Raw genomic sequence first — 11,144 nt, forward strand, 5'->3', positions numbered from 1 at the left:
AGAAACAAGGAACCTACAAAGCCAGGGGACAGTGGAAACTTAATGTTGCCCATTTATTAGAACCGGCGTGCCGCGCAGCATTTGACACTACCTGGGACGACTATGAAAAACGATTCCCGAAGTACAATTCGCCGCTCATTTGATGGATGAAGTGCGCCAAACCTGCCATAACAAAAACTTTGAAACGCTACTCTCGCGAGAAGACTACCTGGCAAAAGGAAACTGTGGAATTTTATTTTCAGTGCCTACGTAACATGCATAAGTCGGATGCGACGATAATTGACAATTATGCACAGATTAAACGAATACAAGCAAAAATATTAACTTTAAACCGAAAACAACTTGACGGTTGCCGCATTAGGACCCGTTTGCAAAACGCCGTCCAGAACGAAGCGACCTCCATATATCATGTGATACACGAAAATAAACGGAACAATAAAAAAATAATTACTAAGCTGACAACTGCTGATGGACGATTATTGACCAAACTGTGCGAGATAAAAGACGAAATCTACAAGCATTTCACAGAGTTGTTAGCCACCAAACCAACGGATGACATGGCGCAGAGGGAAGTCATCGAAAGGATATCAGGTAGACTCAGTTCGCATGAAGCCGGCTCCCTCACTACCGCTATAACAGAGGACGAAGTGGTAGATGCCATACTGAGAAGTCCAAAGAACAAATCTCCTGGACCTGATGGACTACCTGTAGAACTGTATCAAATTTTTAGACAAAAAATGGCAATGAAGCTGAGTGCATATGCAATGAAATCATAAATCCCAGTGCCCCCTTCCCGAAAGAGTTCTGTGAGGGGACGGTGGTCCTGATCCCCAAAACGCCAGGAGGCAAGGGAATGGCAATCTTAGACCTATCACTATACTGAACAGCGATTACAAAATCTTCGCACGCGTGATCATGCAACATCTGCACTCCGTAATTACCACAGTTGCAGGATCCTACCAAACGTGTGTTGGCAAACGTAGAAAGATTTATCAGACCTTAAGTGACTACAGGGATGTAATTTCCATAGCGGCGACCTGCAGACTACGATGCGCCATAGTATCACTCGATTTCAAACAAGCATTCGACAGAGTGAGCCATTGATACCTTTTCAGAGTAATGCGGACAATGAATTTTCCTCCGAATTTTCTAGCCATGCTCAACACCGTGCTCACGAATGGTACCTCTAAAATCCATATAAATGGACAATTCAGCAGCCCAATCAAGTTCCGTAGCTCGGTAAGACAAGGTTGCCCAATGTCAATGGTATTGTTTGCAATAGCAAAAATGGTTCAAATGGCTCTGACCACTATGAGACTTAACATCTATGGTCATCAGTCCCCTAGAACTTAGAACTACTTAAACCTAACTAACCTACGGACATCACACAACACCCAGCCATCACGAAGCAGAGAAAATCCCTGACCCCGCCGGGAATCGATCCCGGGAACCCGGGCGTGGGAAGCGAGAATGCTACCGCACGACCACGAGCTGCGGGCTTGCAATAGCAATCGAACCGCTTCTGTTCAATTAAACCCAGGTTCTGCAAGGATTACAAATACACGACCAAAAAGTAACGTGTAAATCATACGCTGATGATGTCGGCTTCCTGGTAAGAAGTGACCAAGAACTAGACACTGCGCTCCAAATTACAAAGAAGTATAAACGTGCTTCCGGCGCAAAAATAAATATAGCAAAGTTTGGAATTTTGCCGATCGCCCGCGGAGATGACATCGGAGCTCGAGGACACCTGAAACGCCTTGACACATTGAAAAGCCTCGGCATCGTATACACGCGCAATATACGACGAACAGTTGCTATCAACTACAGACGAATATTGACGAACATGTGAGCGTGCCTCCACCAACATAGTCTACGGAATCTAGACGAAATGCAGAAGGTACAGCTCGCAAATACATATATCACGTCCAAATTGAACTACGTCGTTCAAATACTGCCATTACCACGAGCAATAGCGAAAAGAATGCTAGCAGCGTTCGACCATTTTGTTAGTAGAGGACACATTATCAAAATCAAATATGAAACATTGACGTTACCAGACAACAAAGATGGTCTCAATCTTACCGATATCTACTGTAAAGCACAAGTACTGTATATTTGCAAGACATACCGACTGTGGAAAGAATCGCCGATTACTCTAGTGGGTCATCTTCTCAATGAAATAATCCCACCCAATCTGGATCCACCTATAGACGTGCACCATCTAACGACGGAGCTCTCATACCTGAAACATTTTCTCACTTAATAAAGCTACATTCAGAGAACGCTTCTCCACAAAGATATGTTTATAGTGAAAAACGTATACAAGACCAGAATTGACGGGAAACCAAGAAACAGCATCGAGGAGAAACTTCGACAGTATAACTGGGATAAAATTTGGAAGAATGTTAATGATCCACGATTACCGACTAAGATGAGAGCCGTGTGGTACTTTGCTGTTAATAGGAAACTGCCAACGAATTGTAAGTTGCACGCCGTACATCTGGCAGAATCGCCAAACTACACTACTTGCAACCTCCTTGATACCGAGAAACACTGGTTTACGTGTGACAACGACGTATGGTGCAGCATTCGGCGTACTCTAGCAATTATACTGAGAACTTCCGATACTGCCATCACATCGATTCACCTACTCAAGCCTGAGGGCTTCCGCTACCCCAATATTAAACGAAATGCTGACAATTGGTTAATGGGACATACTGTTTTCTATATACTAACAAAGATGGTTGGTTGGTTTGAGGGATTAAAGGGACCAGACTGCTATGGTCATCGGTCCCTTTTTCCAAAGACAAAGAACACCCACAGAGAATGAAAACAAGGAACAGAAGAGATCACAGACGATACAGAACAAGAGAAACGGAGACAAGGACAAGACAAAACGAACTAAAACCACACAGAGTGTGACGGTGGTTGGCCGACCATAGAAATAAATAAGGAAAAGCCAACCACTTACAAACACATTAAAAAACCAGTGGAAAATCATAGGCCAAAGGCCAGAGTCAACACAAAACAATAAAATAAAACAGAAACACTCAGAGTAAATGATAAAATCCCCCTGCCCGAATAAAACGTAAAACTAGGTCAGCCATAGTGGAGTCGTCTGTTAAAAGGGCAGGGAGCGTAGCAGGCAGCGCAAATGTCTGCCTGACCACTGCTAAAAGGGGGAAGGCCAGCAAAATGTGGGCCACTGTCAAAGCTGCCCCACAGCGACATAGAGGAGGGTCCTCCCGGCGCAGTAAATAACTGTGTGTCAGCCGGGAGTGGCCAATGCGGAGCCGGCAAAGAACTACTGAGTCCCTGCGAGTGGCTCGCAGGGATGACCGCCACACAGCCGTCGTCTCCTTGACAGCGCGGAGTTTATTGCGCATTGGCAGTTCGCGCCATTCATCGTCCCATAGCGCCAAGATTTTGCGGCGGAAGACTGCCCGCAAATCAGTCTCTGGGAGGCCAACGTCCAGAGATGGCTTACTGGTGGCCTCTTTCGCCAGGCGGTCAACATGTTCGTTACCCGGGATACCGACATGACCGGGGGTCCACACAAAGACCACAGAGCGGCCGCAACAGGCGAGAGTATGCAGAGACTCGTGGATAGCCATCACCAAACGAGAACGAGGGAAACGCTGGTCGAGAGCTCGTAAACCGCTCAGGGAATCGCTACAGATAACGAAGGACTCACCTGAGCAGGAGCGGATATACTCTAGGGCACGAAAGATGGCGACCAGTTCAGCAGTGTAAACGCTGCAGCCATCCGGCAAGGAACGTTGTTCGGAAAGGTCCCCTAAAGTGAGCGCATATCCGACACGACCAGCAACCATCGAACCGTCAGTGTAAACAACACCAGACCCCTGATACGTGGCCAGGATGGAATAAAAGCGGCGGCGGAAGGCCTCTTGAGGGACTGAGTCCTTAGGGCCCTGTGCCAAGTCGAGCCGAAGGCTAGGGCGACGAACACACCATGGGGGTGTATGCAAAGTAGCCCGGAAAGGAGGTGGAACAGTGAAACCCTGGAGCCCAGAGAGAAGCTCCTTGACGCGGACCGCTATTGTACAACCAGACCGGGGCCGACGTTCTGGCATACGGACGACCGACCGCGGGAACAGGAGACGATAGTTTGGATGCCCGGGCGAGCTTAGAACATGGGCAGCATAAGCGGCCAGCAAACGTTGGCGTCGGAACCGCAGTGGAGGTACACCTGCCTCCACTAGTACGCTGTCCACAGGGCTGGTGCGGAAAGCACCAGTGGCAAGGCGTATCCCGCTGTGGAGAATCGGGTCCAGCACCCGTAACGCAGATGGGGATGCTGAGCCATAAGCCAGGCTCCCATAATCCAGACGGGACTGGATTAACGCCTGGTAAAGCCGCAACAGTGTAGAGCGGTCGGCGCCCCAGTGGGTGTTGCTCAAGCATCTCAGAGCGTTTAGATGCCGCCAACACGTCTGTTTCAGCTGCCGGATATGAGGCAGCCAAGTCAACCGGGCATCGAAAACCACCCCCAAAAACCTGTGGGTCTCCACCACAGCAAGGAGTTCGTCGGCAAGATAAAGCCGCGGCTCAGGATGGACTGTTCGGCACCGGCAGAAATGCATAACGCAGGTCTTGGCTGCCGAAAACTGAAACCCATGCGCTACAGCCCAAGACTGCGCCTTACGGATAGCGCCCTGTAGCTGACGTTCAACAGCTGCAATGCCAGTAGAGCTGTAATAAAGGCAGAAGTCGTCAGCATACAGGGAAGCGGAGACAGAATTTCCCACGGCCGCAGCAAGCCCGTTAATGGCTATTAAAAACAGACAGACACTTAAAACAGAGCCCTGTGGCACACCGTTCTCCTGGACGTGGGAGGAACTATACGAGGCCGCGACTTGCACGCGGAAGGTACGACACGACAGAAAATTGCGGATAAAAATCGGCAGAGGACCCCGAAGACCCCATCCATGGAGCGTAGAAAGAATGTGATGACGCCACGTCGTATCGTACGCCTTCAGCATGTCGAAAAAGACAGCGACCAGGTGCTGACGGTGGGAAAAGGCAGTACGGATGGCCGACTCCAGGCTCACCAGATTGTCGGTGGCGGAGCGGCCTTTACGGAACCCACCCTGAGATGGAGCCAGAAGGCCCCTAGACTCCAGTACCCAATGCAAGCGCCGGCTCACCATCCGTTCAAGCAACTTGCAAAGAACGTTGGTGAGGCTAATGGGACGGTAGCTGTCCACCTCCAGAGGGTTCCTTCCAGGTTTCAAAATGGGGATGACAATGCCTTCCCGCCATTGCGACGGAAACTCCCCCTCGACCCAAAGACGGTTGTAAAGATCGAGAAGGCGCCGCTGGCAGTCCACTGAAAGGCGTTTCAGCATCTGACAGTGGATGCCATCTGGCCCAGGAGCGGTATCAGGGCAAGCAGCGAGGGCACTGCGAAATTCCCACTCACTAAATGGAGCATTGTAAGATTCTGGGTGGTTGGTGCGAAACGAAAGGCTCCGACGTTCCATCCGCTCTTTAATGGAGCGGAAGGCCTGGGGGTAATTCGCAGAAGCGGAACTCATAGCAAAATGCTCTGCTAAGCGATTGGCAATGACGTCGGAGTCGGTACAAACTGCTCCATTCAGTGAGAGCGCAGGGACGCTGGCAGGTGGCCGATAGCCGTAGACGCGTCGAATCTTGGCCCAGACCTGCGAGGGAGTGACATGGAGGCCAATGGTGGACACATACCGCTCCCAGCACTCCTTCTTGCCTTGGCGGATAAGGAGGCGGGCCCGCGCACGCAGCCGTTTGAAGGCGATAAGGTGGTCGAGGGAGGGGTGTCGCTTGTGACGCTGGAGCGCCCGCCGGCGATCTTTAATCGCTTCAGCGATCTCAGGCGACCACCAAGGCACAGCCTTCCGCCGAGGGGACCCACAGGAATGGGGAATGGCAGATTCGGCGGCAGTAACGATGCCGGTGGTGACCGATTGAACCACCGCATCAATGTCATCGGTAGAGAGAGGCTCAAAAGCGGCAGTGGAGGAGAACAAACCCCAGTCAGCCTTATTCAGAGCCCATCTGCGAGGGCGCCCAGAACAGTGGCGCTGTGGTAGTGACAAAAAGATCGGAAAGTGGTCACTACCACACAGGTCGTCATGCACACTCCATTGGACAGACGGTAAGAGGCTATGGCTACAGATGGAAAGGTCAATGGCGGAGTAGGTGCCATGCGCCACACTGAAGTGTGTGAAGGCACCGTCATTTAACAGCGAGAGATCGAGCTGCGACAATAAATGCTCAACGATGGCGCCTCGACCTGTTGCCACTGACCCACCCCACAGAGGGTTATGGGCGTTGAAGTCGCCCAATAGCAAGAAAGGTGGCGGCAATTGGGCGACCAGTGCAGCCAGGACATGCTGCGAGACATCACCATCCGGTGGAATGTAAAGACTGCAGACGGTAACAGCCTGTGGCGTCCACACGCGTACAGCGACAGCCTCTAAAGGCGTCTGGAGAGGGACAGACTCGCTGTGCAGAGTGTGAAGGACATATATGCAGACGCCACCAGACACCCTTTCATAAGCTGCTCGGTTCTTATAATAACCCCGATAGCCACGGAGGGCGGGGGTTCGCATTGCTGGAAACCAAGTTTCCTGGAGAGCAATGCAGAAGAAAGGGTGAAGGCTGATAAGTTGGCGGAGCTCAGCGAGATGGTGGAAGAAACCGCTGCAGTTCCACTGGAGGATGGTATTGTCCATGGCTGAGAAAGGCGTGACGGGACGGGGAAGGCAGATTACGCCGCTGGGTCACCTGCTGCCTCCGATTGAGCACCCGTGCTAGTGTTATCCATGGCGTCTGAGGGACCGGCGAGTTCTAGGTCCTCAGCGGACGCCAGGATCTCCACCTCGTCCTCAGACGCAGAGCTGTAAGGTGGCGGTGGGGTGGCTGCCACCGCGAGTTCCTTGGGCTTAGAGCTCTTCTTCTTTGATTTCCCACGCTGCTCCTTGGGTTTAACTGGCTGGGAGGGCTTCACCGATTCAGTCTCTGGGACTGAGGAGGATCGTGAAGCCCGTCGACCAGCTGATCGCGGGCACTTACGCCACTGGCGGTCGTCAGCCTTCCCACTGGTGGAAACCTGGGAAGGGAGGGACCCGAGGGACCGCTTGCGAGCGTGAGAAGCCGAAGAAGTTGGACACTTCTCCGGCTGAGAAGCAGGGACGGACGTCCCTGATGGGGGGGATGGTGTTGCCCCTGAGGTAGGTGGCGCAGGAGCAACCCGGTGGGTAGAGCCCCCCACTGGCAAGGGGGCAGGAGGAGTCTTACTGGTTATCGAGCTGGCTGGAAGTCGTGAAACTGATGGGGCGAGCACAGGTGTTGTAGCGGCGGCGTAGGATGACGTCATTCGCACGGGATGTAATCGGTCGTATTTCCGCTTGGCCTCAGTATAAGTCAGTCGGTCCAGGGTCTTATATTCCATGATTTTGCGTTCTTTCTGGAAGATTCTGCAGTCTGGCGAGCAAGGTGAATGGTGCTCCCCGCAGTTGACACAGATGGGAGGCGGGGCACAGGGAGTATCGGGATGAGACGGGCGTCCGCAATCTCGACATGTGAGGCTGGAAGTGCAGCGGGAAGACACATGGCCAAACTTCCAGCACTTGAAGCACCGCATCGGGGGAGGAATATAGGGCCTGACGTCACATCGGTAGACCATCACCTTGACGTTTTCCGGTAACGTATCACCCTCGAAGGCCAAGATGAAGGCACCGGTAGCTATCTGATTTTCCTTCGGACCCCGATGAACGCGCCGGACGAAATGTACACCTCTGCGCTCGAAGTTGGCGCGCAGCTCGTCATCAGACTGCAAAAGAAGGTCCTTATGGTAAATAACTCCCTGGACCATATTTAAACTCTTATGCCGTGTGATCGTAACAGCAACATCCCCCAACTTATCACAAGCAAGTAACCGTCGTGACTGGGCAGAGGATGCCGTTTGGATCAGGACCAATCCAGAGCGCATTTTTGACAAGCCCTCCACCTCCCCAAACTTGTCCTCTAAATGCTCGACGAAGAACTGAGGCTTTGTTGAGAGAAAAGACTCCCCATCAGCTCTCGTACAAACTAAGAATCGGGGCGAATAAGTGCTACTGCCATCCTGAGATTTACGTTCCTCCCACGGCGTGGCCAGGGAGGGGAACGTTTTCGGATTGTACTTTTCAGCATTAAATTGAGCCCGAGAACGCTTAGAGACTGCTGGCGGCTGGCCGCCAGCGAGAGATGATGTACCACGCTTCATTGCGGGTCATCCGCCCTGATGCCACCTACTCCGACCAAGGGCCCTCCCCACGGGCGCCACCCAGCCGCAGCAATAGCCACCTGGCAGGACGGCCATTGCCGGGAGTCCTGATGCCCCAAGGAGATGGGCATCTACTCCTTGGCATACGTGGGGAGTTAACGGCGCAGGCATCAGTAGAGCGATCCCTGTGTTGTCAGGGGGCTACAACCAAGAGGGTACATGGCGGCCCCACCACAACGGACTGGCTACCGTGCTGGATCTTAGGTGCAAAAATGGCCAAGGTCGTCGTCACAGTTAAAAGAAACACTGCAGAGTGCAGCGTGGTAATCGCCCAAGAGATCGAAAACGAGCGGGACACCATTGCAACGACGAGAAAGACGGCTATAGGTCTAATTGCACGAAGGATACAGTGCACCATGTAAGGTGCCCTTCCCCAATTGGCTCGCTCTTCGGAATAATTTAGATAGATGGAGGTCAAACCCGAGAGGGGACCATCACATAAGGCCGAAACGTTCGAGACTCCTTTTAGTCGCCTCTTACGACAGGCAGGAATACCGCGGGCCTATTCTAACCCCCGAACCCGCAGGGGGGTACTAACAAAGAAAGACCGCAGCAAAGAAGATTTTTTTTTTTCTTACATACCTGAACATTTAGCATCATCAGCTTGAATAAATACACAATTATAAATTGAAATATGCCAATTTCCTCAAGAGAATCTTGGTGTAGATGCCAATCTTGATGAGTCAAGCTCCGACACTACCCATTTATTTTACTTATTTTTTTTTTATTTATTCACGATTTTCATTTTCCAAAAAAACGAACAAAAAACAAGAAAAAACGTTAACATAAGGGACAAAAGAAAAAAAACTTTTTGTTAGTGTTTTAACACACATTTCTTAATTACTAAAAAAAATAAAAACAAAAAAAAGTGGCTAGGATACCTGGTTCTCACCCAGGAGGCCCGGGTTCGATTCCCGGTACCGGAAACTAACCATTTAGTTGCCCCTCTTAGGCGACTTGTCAAAAAAAGAAAAAAAAAAGGTCGTATAGCAATCGACTGCAGATCGAGAGGTCCCCGGTTCAATCCCGGGTGCCTCCTTAATTTTTCAGGACCACGAAAAAAAATGACGATTGTCGCTATGGGCTGCAAATACATGTTTGAGATGCACTCCGCACGCCATACCGAAGGCTTTGGAGCAACATTTCAATGGAGGGACCACAGCCCAGTGTCTTGCAGGTCACCGTCCTCCCGCTATGAGGTCGAACTGTACGGAATCCACATGCTTGGGGGGGGGGGGGGGGGGAGAATCTTGTACGCTGAATTTTATAGAATATGGTGATAGGCAAAAGTTTTCATGTACTACTGCACGGAGAAGCGAAAATTTGAGGAGCTGGGATTTGAACCCAGGACTTTCTGCATGCGAAGCAGACACTCTACCACTGAGTTACACCCCCGCCAGAGCAAGTACATCTGGGACGAGTGTCTCGTGGATCCTACTGTCATTATTTCTTAGGTTTGAACGGTACAGTAAGTGTTCGAGGAACCTATTCATGACAAGACCTAAGCAGCATCGACTCCGCTCAGAAGGTTGTGTGTTGAAATCACGTCGGAGTCACAATGAAATTTTCGTTTACGAAAGCCATAGGCGAGTATGTCAATTTAATTAGATACCAAACGATTACAGAGAACGGACGAACAGAACCTGCTTGAAAAAAGCTACTAGTGCAATTTTCGCATTCTGACATTAAGGTGAAGGCGCTCACTCGCACTTTCTCCAGGCGCTAAGCGTCTAGTATTTTTATTTACATGGTTTAACGCTAATATCTAACTGGGAGATAATGATTACGCAATATTTTGCTTGATTAGACGTCTTTAGCAAAGCTGAGTATAATATTTTTCCTTAAGTTATGGGAATAGAAAGAATGTGAAAGGGGGTATAGCTCAGTCGCATTCCCTCGCGGGCAGCCGTGCTGTGCGGTCGTACTTCGTCGCTGCCGGCGGCGGTCGCTGTGCATGGTGAGTGCGTTAACACTACCCTCAGAAATGAATACTCGAACGCAATCTTCAATCAACCAGAACGGAAAGACACTCTTAAATTGACATTCGACCCGAAATTTGCTAGACCAAAATCCTTTGAGGTAGAATTATTTGATCGAGATGTTATGAAATTAACGCTTGACGATTTAATTGGCATACACTTATCGATCGTTAGTAGTACTGTTTACTTGAAATTGGTGACGCCTGAGAGATGCGAGCAAATTGTTGAGTCTTGTGGTGGATCTCTTAAGTTCAAACATTCAGACGGAAACGTTGGCGACGTACAAATAACGCAGGCTGGGCTGGGGTTGCGAACCATTAGAATATTTGAATTGCTTTTCGAAGTAACTGCCGAGCAGATTAACGCCAAACTACGGGAATATGGTTCGGTAGTAAGCAACGTTGCTGAGAAATGGTCAGGTCAACATATATTTCCAGTATTAAACGGTGTGTGGCAAGTGAAAATTGAGCTGCTGAAGCATATTCCATCTTACGTCATCATATGTGGATACAGGGCCGTAGTAATTTATGACGGGCAACCATGGACATGCTCGGGATGTGGATTTACAGCACACGTCCGTGCACAGTGTATTCAAAGGCGCGTAGCGCAGATACCAACTGGTGAGCGTGAGCGGCCTGGCCCAAGTTCTACGTTGCCGATCACTTACGTAGCCGCCCGTGTAAAAACCGCACCAGAGCTCTGCGTCGATTTCGCCCTAGATGCGTACACTGACCACAAAGAGGAGAATATACCAATGGCGACGAGTAATGTACCGGAAACCCTCGAATCTTCCTTACAGGAAGTTAAGGAGGGAAATAAGGAGACGCAGGGTG

At 50.4% G+C, this 11,144-nt stretch overlaps 1 non-coding gene across 1 annotated transcript; it reads right to left on the minus strand.

Moving 5' to 3' along the window:
- Nucleotides 1-9,655: 9,655 nt before the first annotated feature.
- Trnaa-cgc lies at nt 9,656-9,727 on the minus strand. The gene has a single exon. It is a non-coding gene; the product is annotated as a tRNA-Ala (tRNA).
- Nucleotides 9,728-11,144: the final 1,417 nt, after the last annotated feature.

This window comes from Schistocerca americana, chromosome 3 (assembly GCF_021461395.2).
Source record: "Schistocerca americana isolate TAMUIC-IGC-003095 chromosome 3, iqSchAmer2.1, whole genome shotgun sequence".
Classification (NCBI taxonomy): Eukaryota; Metazoa; Arthropoda; class Insecta; order Orthoptera; family Acrididae; genus Schistocerca; species Schistocerca americana.